This window comes from Mesocricetus auratus, unplaced genomic scaffold (assembly GCF_017639785.1).
Source record: "Mesocricetus auratus isolate SY011 unplaced genomic scaffold, BCM_Maur_2.0 Super-Scaffold_6730, whole genome shotgun sequence".
Classification (NCBI taxonomy): Eukaryota; Metazoa; Chordata; class Mammalia; order Rodentia; family Cricetidae; genus Mesocricetus; species Mesocricetus auratus.
Window position 1 is genome coordinate 72599916 of NW_024429184.1, and position 14627 is coordinate 72614542.

Sequence of the window (14627 nt, forward strand, 5' to 3'; positions counted from 1 at the left end):
AAAGGAAGTCAAGTCATATGGGTCTGGTGGGTTGGGGCAGGCTAGCTAGACCTCATCAGAGGCGATGAATGTCTGAGTTAAAACTCAGACACTGGACCAGACAACCAGATGGAAGTCCTAAAACTGTCCTCTGTGAAGTGACAAAATTCTGAAAAGGCCTGAGTTAATGGGACCACAAATCCAGCACAAGGTCTGGGAAATAATGGTGGGACTAGCTTTCAGTAAGGGAAAACTGCCATGTGCTGTTGCTTCAACTTAAAAAAGTGTTGCCTTCATATGTGACTGTTTGCTTTTGAAACCAGTGTCCTTTTTTAAAAGTGCTAATCTCATCAGCTTAGAGAGTCTTTCAGTATTTAAAAGGGACAGACCTAAGAAAAAAAACCAGACCGACTAGTAGCTGAACAAGAATGATGGAACTCATTTCCAAAGGCAGCTCACTCCTTCTTTATGCTAAAGATGAGAGTCCGTGGAACAAGTTTGCTCTTATTTCTTGTGACACCTGGTGTGTGAACCATTCCTCTAAATGTCATCCAGTATTTTCCCTGCAGATTTTGTACCTGCTTACTGCCTTACTCTTGAAGGAAGAAATGTCTGCTCACTTTCATATACTCTTTGCTTTTCATAAATTAAAAATTGTACAGAAATCACTTTAGTGATTTTATCTTCAGCTCTACTTGGCTAGTATTCTCTCAGAAAGCAAGATCTTTCCATTGATTTCCTACATTCTGGCTCTGTTCACTGTGTCTCTAAGTTCATGTGTATGATACAGATGTGGATACTATTAACCTTAAAACACCAAGGTTCCCAGGAGAGACCTCTTTTGGAGAATCGTGTTTTGTCAACCTATGTTGCAGCTGACTTGCTTTGGGAGCACTGACAGAATTTTCCAAGACTAAGAAGGCCTCATGGCTTGTAAAGTTCAGCTGACTTCTCCATTGCCAGTCTGTCACTAATCATAGATGGGCTGCACCATAGTTTTTCTTCTTCTTTGGGAGCAATGGAGGGTACATGGAATTGGTACCTTTCTTTAAAAAGTACTTTTTTGAAGAAACCTTACTCTCTCCTACTCATATCAAATGAATTTTAAAGAAGTTATAATGGAAAGGAGTAAAACTGATTGGAAATAAAACACTTCTTACCAATCATCTTTGAATGTTCCCAAATATTTACAAAATAGTTCCCAGCAGTCACTTCTCAGCCTCCCTGCAGTTCATCAAACGGAAAACCTGTTCATTTTTGTGAGCACTGGGACCTTCAATTTTTTCCTAGCCAGCATACTAATTGCTAGAAGTATTACTCAGCTATGAATGGTCAGATATCACCACACAAATGAGTTTATGATAATTCCATTCCTGCACATTGGAAAATATCAATTACAGAAAAGTCAGGAATGAAAAGAGAAGGAAGAGTAAAAACAAACAAACAAAAAAAACAGAGGAAATGAGTGGATCGGAAACAGGTGACAAGGTCATATATGTGACCAACGTATTTATGATGAATTTGTGATCAAATAACAACGATTTTGCCATTTGAATCTTAACATCTGCTCCACAAAGCCTAGGAGCTGCTCATTTTCTCTTTTCATCAGTACCATTTGCAAAACTACAGCCTGCATGACCCCTTTTCTGAGATGGCCCCACATAGGCTGACCCCAAGCTCCAATCCCCCTGCCTCATCCTTGAGCAGTGGGGTGACCGTGTGCTGCAGGCAGCCTCTTGAACAGATTGTACTCTGTTTTTAAGGTCGCTCCTGGGCTGTTGCTGTGCTAAGAGGCCTCTTCTCTTGTCTCACACTAGCTTCCTTCAGCAAGTGCTCCAGGATAGAACACTTGGGAAAGACAGTGACTTATGGGCAGGAAGTTGTAACCCAAGTCTGTTTTCTAGCACTGTGAAGTATGTTGAACATCCTTAATCCAAAAGGTGTGCTTACATGACGTTCCCTACCAGGCCTCATGGGATGGGTCACTATCAAAATGCAGTCACACTAAAAATACTGGGTAAGGTGACTTTTAGAGCATGTGTGCAAGGTACATATGAAACAAAAGAATTCTTGTTTGACTTGAATCTCATATTTAAGAATGTATAAGCCCATCTAAACAAGTATTCTGAATTCTTGCACCCTAATTAAAAATTTGGTTCTAAATGTTTTAGATAAAGCTCAATTTGTAGTAGCTGGAGGACACAGCATTGTCAAGGTACCTGTTGCCAGTGGTAAAAGAATAGAAAATTAATTGCTTCCAAATTTCCGTGTAATCTTTGTGAGCAATTCCACCTGTGTGACACACTGAGCATTGAAGATGACAGGCTGGAACTACAAAAAAAGGATCACTTTGACTTGCCTTGATTTCTGCATACATGACTTACAATTAAGAGGACCTATGTCAGAGAGAAATTCATGCCAACCTTGATTCTTTTACCAATGAGTGGGCTTCTCTTTTTCATTTTTTCCTATTAAGTCATTAATTTTTCTTGTGTTTTTAATTGAAATAGAATTAATCACTTTCTCTCTTCCCTTTCCCCCTCCAGCCCCTCCCAGCTACCATCCCTTGAGTCCTTCTTATGACTTCCCCCATTCTCAAGTTGATAGCCTTTTTCATTATTGTTACATTCATTTGTGCATGCATAAATGTGTATACGTAAATATATTACACACTTCATTTAGTAGTAAATTATTACAAAACAAATACAGATCTAATCAGAAGTTCAAGGCTATTTTAGAGTTAAGTTCCCTAGGGTTAATTTATTTTCTAAATCTACTGTCAGTAGCCCAGTTTCATTTCTTACAAATTACAATAAATCAGTTACAAATTTGCACCTGCCATGGAGTGCTTAGAGTAAGTTCTTTATGCAAATACCATCAACTTGGTTGCTTGCAATGCTAATGTAGATTCCCTTGTGCACCCCTCACAGATTCTGTGAGTTGTGGAGTCCCTTACCCTAAAGTACATCAGTGCATGCTTACTATAGTAGGGAAGTTTTCTTCCGTAATTACACCTCCAGCCAATTTTGCATCAGTGCAACACATTTTACTCACCTACCATGAGTTTTCGACTTTTGTCAAATGGCCTAAATGATGTCCACTCTAGGCTGCATCTAGGGTAAGGTTTTACATTTAGTAGCTCCCTTGATTTAGTTTTCTTTAGTATGGACTATTTCACCAGGCTCTCTTTGCCTTATCATGATACTGGTATATCCTGAAGAGCACAGTATCTCAAAAAGGAAAGTAGTATTCTTCATTTGAAATTTGTTTTTCTTTCTGTATGACTACACTTAGGTTATACATTTCAGTCAGGAATACACAAATGACATAGAAAAACAAAGTTTTACCACATTAGATACTAAAATATAAAAATTCTTTCTATAGTCTCTGTGTTTCATATTGCTTATGAAAATGTTATTCTAATGGTGAAACTGGCCAGAGGGAACTTAAGAGGTTTATATTACTCTTTAATGTGTAATATAGATATAATACCCTTTAGCCTACCTAGCCATGATTCATGTTTGCTGAGAAGAAATTGAGCCTTACTTTTAACAGGTTAAATGGTTCATCTCCCCTCCTTAATCTACCTCAAAGTTAACTCTTGCTTTCTCAAGACCAACCTTTGTTAGTTATGTCAATTTTCTCTCCATTCTATTCTTCTATCCATCTCCTTACCAGCTTCTTTCCTGGACCTCCAGCGTCTTAAGAAACACTACTCACTATTTCAGATATGCTTCTTGCTGCTTTTGTCTTTCCACTTTTGTCTGTTAGTCTTTGAGCTACTAACATTAGGAAGCAGCTACCCTGGGGGCCTTTTCCCTTCCCAGTCTGAGTCTTTCCCTATCCTACAATACCTCAAGCCTAGCACTATCCTGATCACCCTCCTTTTTGAGTTCTGGAGTCATGTCAGTTTATTTGAGACCTCATCTGGAAGCAGCCTAGTCCTTTGGTGACAATCTCTGATTTCTCTTGGAGGGTTTTTTTTTTTTTTACTGGGGGAAAGTTAATGGGAAAGGGGGAGATGGGAGATGGGAGAGGGGAGACTGGCCTCTGGGGACAAGAGCAGCAGAAGAGAAGAGAGAGAGGGTGGGGAGAGGAGGATAGGAAGTAGCCAGGGCCCTTTTAAAAGGGAACATAGTGAATTTGCACAGGTGGTGATCTCAGTGGCTTCAGCTGAGGGCATATCCTGTCAGAACCACAAGGACAGGACAGTATGGATGCCTGAATACTAACAGCATTGGTTGTAGTTTGACCCTCAAAGTTCATGATTTTGAATCTTGACTCCCAGTGTATTGTTGGTGACATGGTGGACACTTTAAGAGGTGGGATCTGATGGGAAAGTGATGAGGTATCCCTATGCTCATGAATAGATTAATGCCCTTTCTTAGGGATGAGTCAGGACTTTCCTGCCAGAATGGATTCTTGGGAGTCTAGAAATTCTCCAGATGCTTTTTGTTATGCATGCACAGTGCCCCCTCCCACTCCCCTCCCCACATTCCTATCATTGTGATGCCAGGTGCCTTGAGGCTTTCTCAACAAGAAAGCTTTTACAGGCTGGCTGCTCCTGAGGTCCTGGTGTTTGGAGAAGGAACACAGCTCCTTCACTTAAACCAGGAACATGTTCAGCAGAGACAGTAATGGTCTGGGGTCAGGGTCTCGGGTGAACTGTGCCTTCTGATCCTGAGAACCTTTCTCTTCCACCTGTATGGAGGAGCTGTGGTTATCAGTCCCACGGCCACTATGCGCTCAGTCTCTAAAGTTCTTAGACACCCCGTGTTCCCCTGGTGGAACATTGTTTGATTAGCTTCCTGCTAACTTCTTCCCATTTCCCCTTTCAGGAAAACTCTTAGATGTTGTACTTCTTAAGGAGCTTGCTTGGTATAAGACATAACTTGTGCAACCGTTCCTTGCCCCAAACCCCAGATTTCCTGTCTGTCTGTCTGTTTCTGTCTGTCTATCTTCTCTATCTTCTATGTATCTATGTATGTATGTATGTATGTGTGTATGTATGTATGTATGTATGTATCTATCTATCTATCTATCTATCTATCATCTATCTCCTTTTTTTTTTTTTTTTTTTACTTTGTCATCTCTTGACCATTTTCCTCTTAGGACGCTGTCATTGAAGAATGGTCTGCTTGTCCAGGCCAGGAGCAAGAACTGTCACCTTGTTCTGCTTGAACCCCATAACCAAACCAAACCAAACCTATTTTTTTTATAAGGTATAGCTTTGGGCATATTACTACAGCAAGAGAAATTAATGAAGAGCTTTCTGCAGTTATTTTTCTCCAGTGTCCCAACTGTATTCCATGGCTTTGTTCCAAATCCTGACCCACTTTCAAGGCTTGTCATGGCTCCCATCAAAAGGATACAGCACTGTAAATCTTTGCTTTTTATCTCAACTAACCTGTGCTCATATGATCTTTCTGAGATTTTGTATCTACAGGCAGCTTTAGTGAGCAGTGCAGGAAATTGATTATATTAGGATTTTAAAGATGACAATATTTCCCCTTGGAAATAATGAATACAGGGCTGGGGGACACTTGGGAATATACTTGAATGACCCCTTGGTTTTGTAGCTTCAAGACTATGAAGGGGCCACTTCTAGGTTTTAAATGTAAATTGGCTCTTTTCACAGGTGTGTTTCCATGTAAGGTGCTACCCTCTGTACAGCACTTAGTCCTGTTTGTAATTATGTTTGTTTAATTATTGTGTTATTTTTGTTTGTTAGAGGAAGCCTTTAGGCAATGTATCTTGCTTACCACAATGCATTACACGGTGCCTGAGACACATCAGAATTGAAAGTAGCAACTGGGGGCAGAGAAAGCATACTCCAAATGCTGAGCCAGCACCATTGTGTGCACAAGAGCTCCCCCATCCTGCTCATTTGTGATTTCAGTGAGGGTTGCAAATGTCCCAGACACTGTAGAAGAAAACCTGTCACTTTGTTTATGGCCTGGGTGTAAACAAGCTTCCTGGAAATCCCTAGGGACTGCTTCATAGGAGTGATAGTTTAATTCCCTAGACATAGGAGGCTCAAGGGAATTGAATAAAGTGCTCTAATTCTTTGATCCTTCAACAAAAGGAATGGACCTGTCTCTCTCCTCCTTCCAGGGGAGAAGAGTACACAACCTTTTCCTGCATCAGGCAAGCCAAAACTTGTAGCCACCAACTGATTTATAACTGGACTGCAGGAAGCAATAAACAGTCAATCAAACAAACTAACAGCACTTCGAAAGATGTTGCTGTAAAAAAAACTTTAAACATATACAAAATTGGAGAGGGTGATACCAGTATCGCCTTCCGGTGGAATCAATAAAGGCTGTTATCCAACGACCATTCTCTCTCCTCTATGGCAGGCAGAGCTAAGTCACTGCTTCATTGCAAAAGAGCAGCCTTGCACTGAGTCTTGCTAAGAAACTTTATAGTTTTTCCAGAGTGTTGCAGCTCATAAACACTGGCAAGGAGTTCAAAACTACAGAGAATGAAGGAGTTCAAAGTTGTCACCACACACAGGCTAAAGTGATTAGGATGGGACACAGATAACGACAGTAAATTTGACTCTTCCATAGTCAAGACACAGGGACTATCTACGTATGAACGGTTGATGACCTAGAGGTCCAATTAGTGCCACCTTCTTAGGCATCAGACTTCTAATGCTAAATTAGACTTCATTTGCTTGTCTCAGCCCATAGCAGCCATGTTTGTACCAGGTCAAAGGTTCCTATTTGGAATTCTTTTCATGAGAGGGATCAGAAGCACAGGCCATGGGGGAGAAAGCTTTCTTTTCTCTTTGCGCTTGCTTTCTCACTTATTAAAATAGCTCACTCTGTCTTCTTGAATTTTCATCTGAGGGAAAATGTCATCCAGTTTGAGGTAAGATGCATGGTCCAAGAGGAGCAGGTCACAGAAGTAATGTTGAGAACCAGAATGGTGTCCAATTTCCTGACAAGGTCAGAGAATTCTTTAGAGTTGCAAATAAAGCGTCAACTCGGCATGTGAAGGACATGATAACCAGAAAGTACAAAGCTTTCTGTTCACTGACCTTTGCTGGGTAAGTACTGTAACAGTAAAGAAGACAATTCAAGGTTGGCCAAGTCTAGAACTCTCTGTTTCTCATATCCAGAAGCCAATTTCTTCTTTATTTTGAACCCTGTAGTAGTTCTGATTAAAATATTTGCATGTTTCAATATGTTCAGTGTTGCTAGGGATACACAAGCATTTTGTAATCCATCTGAGGATCTCATTTTCTCTGCAAATCGAATTGCAGGGTGGCTGTGCTGTGCCAATAATAAGAGCAGCACTACATGGAAAACCTGGGTTTTCATGTGAAAGGAATTCAAGAAACTTGTGGGAAAAAGTAAAGTATCTCTCTTCCATATAGCGTGAAAACTTGTTTCCCTCAAGTAAACCCTTAAAAAAGTAAACCTTTTCTTAGAGTCCACATAGTAGTTTGAACTTCGTAAGACACATGGTTCTCTGTCATCACCATTAACAGTGAAAAGCAGCCAAAGACACCGTGTGCACCAGAAATGACGGGGTAGTTTGGGTGCAACACACACGGTTTGGCTTCTTCCGGCCTGGAAGTTAAGAAGCCTTATGTCCAGCCAGTGAGCCAAGAAAATTACAGCAAATGTCTCAGTTTTGCTACATCCCACACATGACTGGAGTCAGGAATGGGTCAGGTGGAGAGGGCTGCCCCTTCATCCCTAAGAGGATCTAGGAAGGAGCACAGGAAACACAGTTCTATAAACCTGATAATTTTAAGGAGAAGTAGGTGGGGATATACTAAGCGGAAGGACTAGATGGCCCTGCCTTCCAGCTGACCTGGCACATGTCATATGCTCTCTTCTGTACCCTGCTTCCTGGGAGGCAGGCTTCTTCTCTCAGTCTGACCCCTGACTATGCTAGTACAAATGGCAGATGGGAGCCTTATGTTCCTTCTTGCCCAATGCTCTCAAGGTGCTCTGGAACTCTGAGATGTGTGTGGATTCAGTAGCCTACATGCTGTAAATCATATACAAATGTTACCAGCATTAATGATTACTGGTCTGCCTGGAGGGCCTGTAATGCTGTTCAACCCTGGAACAGTGACAGTGACTGGTCCTGAGTTTAAGTTTCATGAGGTCTGTCCGATCATCCACACTCACAGCTATTAATTCTAAAGGATTTGAAAATGAACCTGACATGGTAACATTAAGCCTTACTGACCAACTAGGACCTGGGCATATAAAACTGGGAAGGGTGAGGTATGTGTGGATAGGTGGAATTGGTAGAGACAGTGTTGCCATGTGGTGTTCATGATGACACTAAGTGAAATGATACTTGTGTTGAAGACCCTTGAGAGACAAAGCTGTTTTTTGGTTAGGAGAGATGGGAAGAAGTTAAAATGTGACTCTGTCCAGAGAACTAATGTCTATGATAGGAGAGTTTCCACAGGAAAGTACATGGTATGGGACATATGGGCTTTGCCAAGCCATAGTCATCTTTGATGTACATGAAGAGTACTGGAGCTCATGAGCTCCAAGATTAACATCCTTGTCCTCTCTCTTCTCTACCCATCCTTCAATTTATCCCCTTAAAATTAATTATTGAACACCTGCTACTAAATGTAAGGTCTGATGCAAATACAGATCTATTGAGGAACTGAAAACTCATCGTGGAAAATATATATTTATAACACACACCCATATTTACAGCAGGGGAAAGGTAGAGAAGACAGAAACAACTATAATCGGTGGGTTAGTTTTGGAGGAAGCAGTGGTAAGGAATGAAGAGAGGGAGAAATTCGTGAGATGGCTGAGGGTAAAATTGTTTGCCATGCAGGCTTGAAGACTTGAGGTCCATCCTTGGAACCTGTGGAAGGATGGAAGGAGAGAAGCAACTCCACAAATTTGTCCTCTGATTTCTGTATATGTACCATGACACTCATCCACCCCCATAATCAATACACAATTAATTAGCTAATTAATTAATTGCACAGAGTGTACAGGTGTAGCTGAGGCCTGGCAGATATATTTCAGGTGGGTTGCAGGAAATGTGACCAGCAAAAGATGGAGGTCATGGCTGTGGGTTCCAGGCTTTGAAACTTTACTTGATGACAGTGAAATCTACTGCACCCACTGGGCTCATGGGCTCCTTAAGTGGGGTGGTGGTCTTGAGTGAACCAGGGTGATAGAAACATACCTGAAGGAGGTGGAGGCATTGACATACATCTAGGGATTTCAATAGTATAGGGAAGTTTGTGCTGGAGTTCCAGTTCCTATTATAAGTTGATGGGTCTTGTATTTATTGTAAATAGAAAATTACTATTAGTCATTTCAAATTCTGGCTCTGTTCTTAATTTTTCCCATAGCCACCCTCCTTCCCAAGGACACTTTTTTTTGATATTTATGAGACAGGGTTTCTCTGTATTGTTTCGGAGGCTGTCGGTCCATCGGTCCAGCCTGGCCTCGAACTCACAGAGATCCGCCTGCCTCTGCCTCCCGAGTGCTGGGATTAAAGGTGTGTGCCACCACCGCCCGGCCCCAAGGGCACTTTTATGCCTAAAATTGAAAGAAGTTTTATTTGAGAAGGTTGTGTTAGCTGAATTTGAGATGAGACTGCATTTTTTTTTATTCTGTTCAGAGATAAGCAAGACTCCCTTGGTAGGACAATCTTAAACTAGAAGGAGCCCTTGGTTCTGTTTACCTGTGCAGAGTACGCATGCCATTTTATTTGGAGGAAGGAGCTGTTCAGCAGAAGCCATGCAATTGAAAGGAAAGGCATAGTCACCTATGATGGTTAAGTTTAAGAGTCAACTTGATGGTACTGAGAAGCTACTGGATAGGATCAGTAAATTACATCATGCTGTATTGGTGAGGCCTACACAATAGGGAGGACACACTCTGGATGCTGGAGGTGTCATCCCATCAACTGAGATCTTGATAGTAGAAGAAGAAAGAGGAGAAAGCCAGTCAGCAAAGGCTTTCTTGCTTGCTCCTCCCACACTCTTGCTGCTGTATGACTTCTCCTCTATAACATGATGACCTGAAACCTTTGTCATTGGTAGACTGAAATTCCCGAGGTGAGAAGCCACAATAAGCCCTACTTCCCTCAAGCTGTTTTTCTCAGGGATTTGTCACATGAAATGAAAATCTAACACCACACCATGTCTGGGTTTTCAGAGATGTATTATGTGGGAGGGTTGGTGACTCCTTTTTGGTAAAGCCCACGTAAGAGGGACAGTTGGTCCTTGGGTCTTCTTGGAATTGCATGCAAGAAAGAAGGGTGGCTGTCCAACTTCACATGTGGATCGTAACAAAGGGGTCATACTTAGATGCCTTGTAGGTCAGAAGTCAGAGAAAGAACAGAGAGGATGTAGAGATTGGAGGTAGTGGGGAAAGAGAAAGGCTGTCTCAACTCTGCTGAGGTACCTATATCACACAAGTTCATTTGATTATTCATGATTGCTTATTTTTCTGAGTTTTCTGCCCCTCACCAGTTTCTGACAGAATTTGAATTCTGTTAAGAACACTCTGTCTTTAACCTGACGTAGTTTTCTGTATCTGTGTCATGATCCCCAGTTACTCCGCTGTCCTCTGGAGTTAAAGAGCAGGAAAGACCTTTGCTGGGATAGAGGCTGGCATCTTGCTGACCACTCTATTTTCTAGTGCCTCTCCTCCTTGGGTTACCTTAGTTTTTCTGCAATCAATAAGAAGAATGTCACTCTGTTGGGACTGTTAAAGATGGTTGCTCTCTCATACGGACTGCTTAGTAGTCACTCCCTATGTCTCCTCATATTTTGTCAAGCTCTTTATTTTGGGGGGGCAGGGAGGCAGGAGCCATGTAGCATTTATCATGTACTAGTGTCTTGCGGGAGACACTCAGTGCTTTTGAGAAAAGAGAATTTCAGAGAGTAGAGGTCTTCAGAGCAACTGGCCAAAGGATAAAAACCACCCAAGAGCACATCACTTTGCTCCTCCATGCGGCTGCTGAGCCAAGCTAACAGTGTTCAGGATTTAGGATTAGAATCAGGTGGGTATGGGTCTGTGGCTCATCCTGCAGGCTTTGAATGAGTGAGTTGGATGCATTCCCTCTTACTTCTTCCCTAGACTGAGATCCCCATCAGATTCCAATGTGTCACTTTATGATTAAAGTGAACTGCCTGCAATGGTAACTTCCCAAGTTTCTCCCTAGTTAAAACCCCTCAAAGACACTCTTCATGGCCCCATAAAACAAGTGACCATGGAGTCTTCACACATTCCTGCAATACCAGGAAATGCCCTTTTCCATTGTCCTGGAACTCAGTGTCCCACCTGTCCATGATATCTGACTACAGATCATAAGACCCTGCCTGCCCTCAGAGATTCCAGTCACACCCTCTGCAATACTTCCTTTCTAGGCATTTGTCTTCACTGAGACTTACCTGGTTCCTTCTCCCCTAAAATGCAGTGGCGGCCCTTCTGCCTGCTACATGCTTGTGTGCCCTAACCACCTGCAAAGAGTCTAGATTTTAACTCTCAGCATGAGGAAAATGGGCTCTGTGGAAGTGTTTTTAAGAAAGTTCTTAAACAGTAGGTACTGTCTTCATTGTTAAAAAATTACAGTATAAGGGAAAGTGCCTAGTTATGTAGGTTACTAAACAGGACTGTATAATTTCTTGTAGATAATCCCTGGGTGTGTCAAAAAGACTAGGAGGTTTCATGGGGGGATGACCAGAACTTCCTGGGAAGGGAAAATAGAAGAGATTTCATGAGTGAACTGTGGGCAGGTGCGGATGAGAGCATGAGAGATCAGGTTTCAGGGAGGCATATGGGGAGAGTACTGAAAGAGACTACTAGAAATGGGGTGCATTTCAGGGTCAGGTAAAAGTCTGGCAAAGGAAATCTCCCAGTAATCTACAAGGATGACCCCAGCTAAGACTTCTAACGATAGTGGATACAGAACCTGAACAGGCCATCTCCTCTGGCCAGATAGATGGGTGCCTAGCCCAGCTGTCATCAGAGGACATCATGTAGCAACTGATAGAAACAGATGCAAACCCACAGCCAAACATTAGGTGAAATTCAGGGAATCCTGCTGAAGAAAAGGAAAAAGGATTGGAGCCAGAGGTCTTGAGAACATCCCAAGAAAGCTCATAGGATCAACTAACCTGGACTCATAGGGGCTCTCAGAGACTGAATGGACAACCAGGGAGCCTTCATGGGACTGACCTAGGCACTCTGCATATGTTACAGTTGAGTAGCTTGGTCCTCTTGTGGGATTCCTAATAGTGGAAACAGGGGCTGTCTCTGACTCTTTTACTGGCTCTTGGGATACCATTTGTCATACTGAGTCACCTTGCCCAACCTTGATACATGGGGAGGTGTTTACTCTTACTGCAATTTGATAGGCCTTGTTTTGTTGACACTCATGGGAAACCTGCCCTTTCCTAACAGAAACAGAGGAGTCGATTGGGTGATGGGAGCAGAGATGGATTGAAGGGAAATGACTGGCAGGCAAGGATGGAAGGGAAACTGAAGCTAGGATGTAAAATAAATACATTTATTAAAAAAGAATATCATTGGTGTGAGAGATGCCTTCCTTCTAAAAGGCTAGAAGATGAAACCTATCATTCTTACAAGGCATGGCCCTTTGGGAGCCCTCAAAACTTCTAAGTGATGACTGGGTTACAGGATGAGGAGTATTGAGACCAACTCAACTGCTGTGTACAGCTTTATTTTGGGAACTAAAAGCCTTTCATCAGCTGTGTCTAGAAGGTCCCTCAAATGCTGAGTGTTAAGGCTTGATCCCCAGAGTGGTGCTATTGGAAAGTGGTGGAAGCTTTGAAGGGGTGGGACCTGTTGGGTCCCCAGCCTCTTTTCTTTCTTTTGTGTTTTTTAGCTATGGAATGAGTAGTTTTGCAGAGAGATACTCTGACCATGATGTGTGACCACTGGCTCAAAGCAACAGGGTCAATTAATTATGGACTGGAAACCCCTAGACTATCAGACATGGTGAACCTTCTCTCTTATTAAGTTGACTACTTTATATATTTTGACACAGCAACAAATATCTGACTAATATATTTACCATATATAATCATGGCAAGATTCATTCCTAATCATAGTTCTTAGGGTAGAGTTTTCTTAATTTTTTAAACAAGATTCTATATAGGAAGATACAAACCTCAACATGACCTAAGAGATGACTAGAGATATTTATAGCAAGGTCAGCAAAAGAAAGAGAAGTGGAGAAAATAAATGTTGTGTTTATGGGGCTGGGGGACTTGCCGGTCTGGCAAGCTTTTGTGGGGCCTTTAGGATATGGTGAACTTACATCCAACTTCTGCAGGGCAACCTGTGCCTGACATTATTGGGCATCTCCTGTTGGTTAAAAAAGCAGCAGCTTATTCTTATAGCTGCTGGAAACAACAGGCTTGGCCCTGGGCCATTCTGTGCCTGGGCTACTACAGTATAGCTTTGGGAACACCACTTTTCTTCTCAATACTGACCCATTAATTAAAACAATCATACTTTGGCCTCAATTCGACTTGGAGTTGGCTTTTTAACTGGGGAGCATGACTTTTGTCAACAGTTCCTGTGGGTTATCTGTGTGCCTGTCTCTATTTCCCTGGAGTCATTTGGACACTCATGTCCATGCTGGGATCCTAGAGGCTGGAGCTTGGAGCCTGGTGAGTCAAACCACCCCTACTGTGTTGCTTTTTCTGGCATAGGAGCCAATTTGGCTCACTCACAAATTTATATACTAGATGCCCACAAGCCTGAGGACCAGGGGTATAAATTTACCTCCACCACACAATAGCAATGTGTGGAAAGACTGAGCAAACAAACAAATCCCAAGATGGTAGAGTAAAAATTAAATAAGCTGGGCTTGGTGGGGTAGCACACTTGTAACCCCAGTATCAAGAAGCAGAAGCAGGAGATTCCTGAGTTTGAGACCAGTTTTGGTGACAAAAAATTCAAGGCCAGACTGCCAGGGTCATAGTTCAGTGGGAGAGCACATGCCAGCCATGAGTGAATTCAAGGTCTGTCTCTAGTAAAGAAAGTTGATGTAGGAATGAAAGAGGATGTCATCAGACACCCCTGGGGCTTATAAGCATATTGTTGGATTTGGGAGACTGTTCTGTTTAAGAACAAGATAAGCAGCACATATTTGCCTGATTTTAATGCCGCCATTCTTAGCATAACATTTCTCTGTCATAGCCACTGGGTATTCTTCAGGTTAGCTAGAACAAGGGATTGAGTTTGATGCACTGTCCTGGCCATTGGCACTCTCGCCTGTAGTTGGGGAAACAATGTATGTGCATCTAATCTAATTGGATTGCTTTCAGAAAAGTGAACTTCTGTTACATTTTTTGTTAAGATAGATGAAGAAGCTGGGTGGATTAATCTTTATTTTGGTTTTTATTCATAGCTAAAAGTTGAAAATTCAAAAATTCTGATTCTGGATGTTTTAGAAGAAATTATATAAGCAAATAAACATTTTACTTATCATACACATATAAAAAAGAAGAGAAAAGCAATAAAAGGAACTTAATGAAGTTTGAGGGTTACACTTACAATATGAGCTTGCAGTTAAGTTTTTGGCTGTTACAAATCGTTCTTTAAAGGCAACATAGGCAGTGATTAAGCACATCAAAAGTAACTATGGAGAATTGTGGACAG

General features: G+C 41.9%; 1 protein-coding gene across 1 annotated transcript in view; it reads right to left on the minus strand.

Annotated features, from left to right (window-relative positions):
• Xkr4 (XK related 4) overlaps window positions 1-14627 on the minus strand; it is a 375247-nt gene that overhangs the window by 14822 nt on the left and 345798 nt on the right. The gene's annotated exons all lie outside the window — the stretch shown is intronic.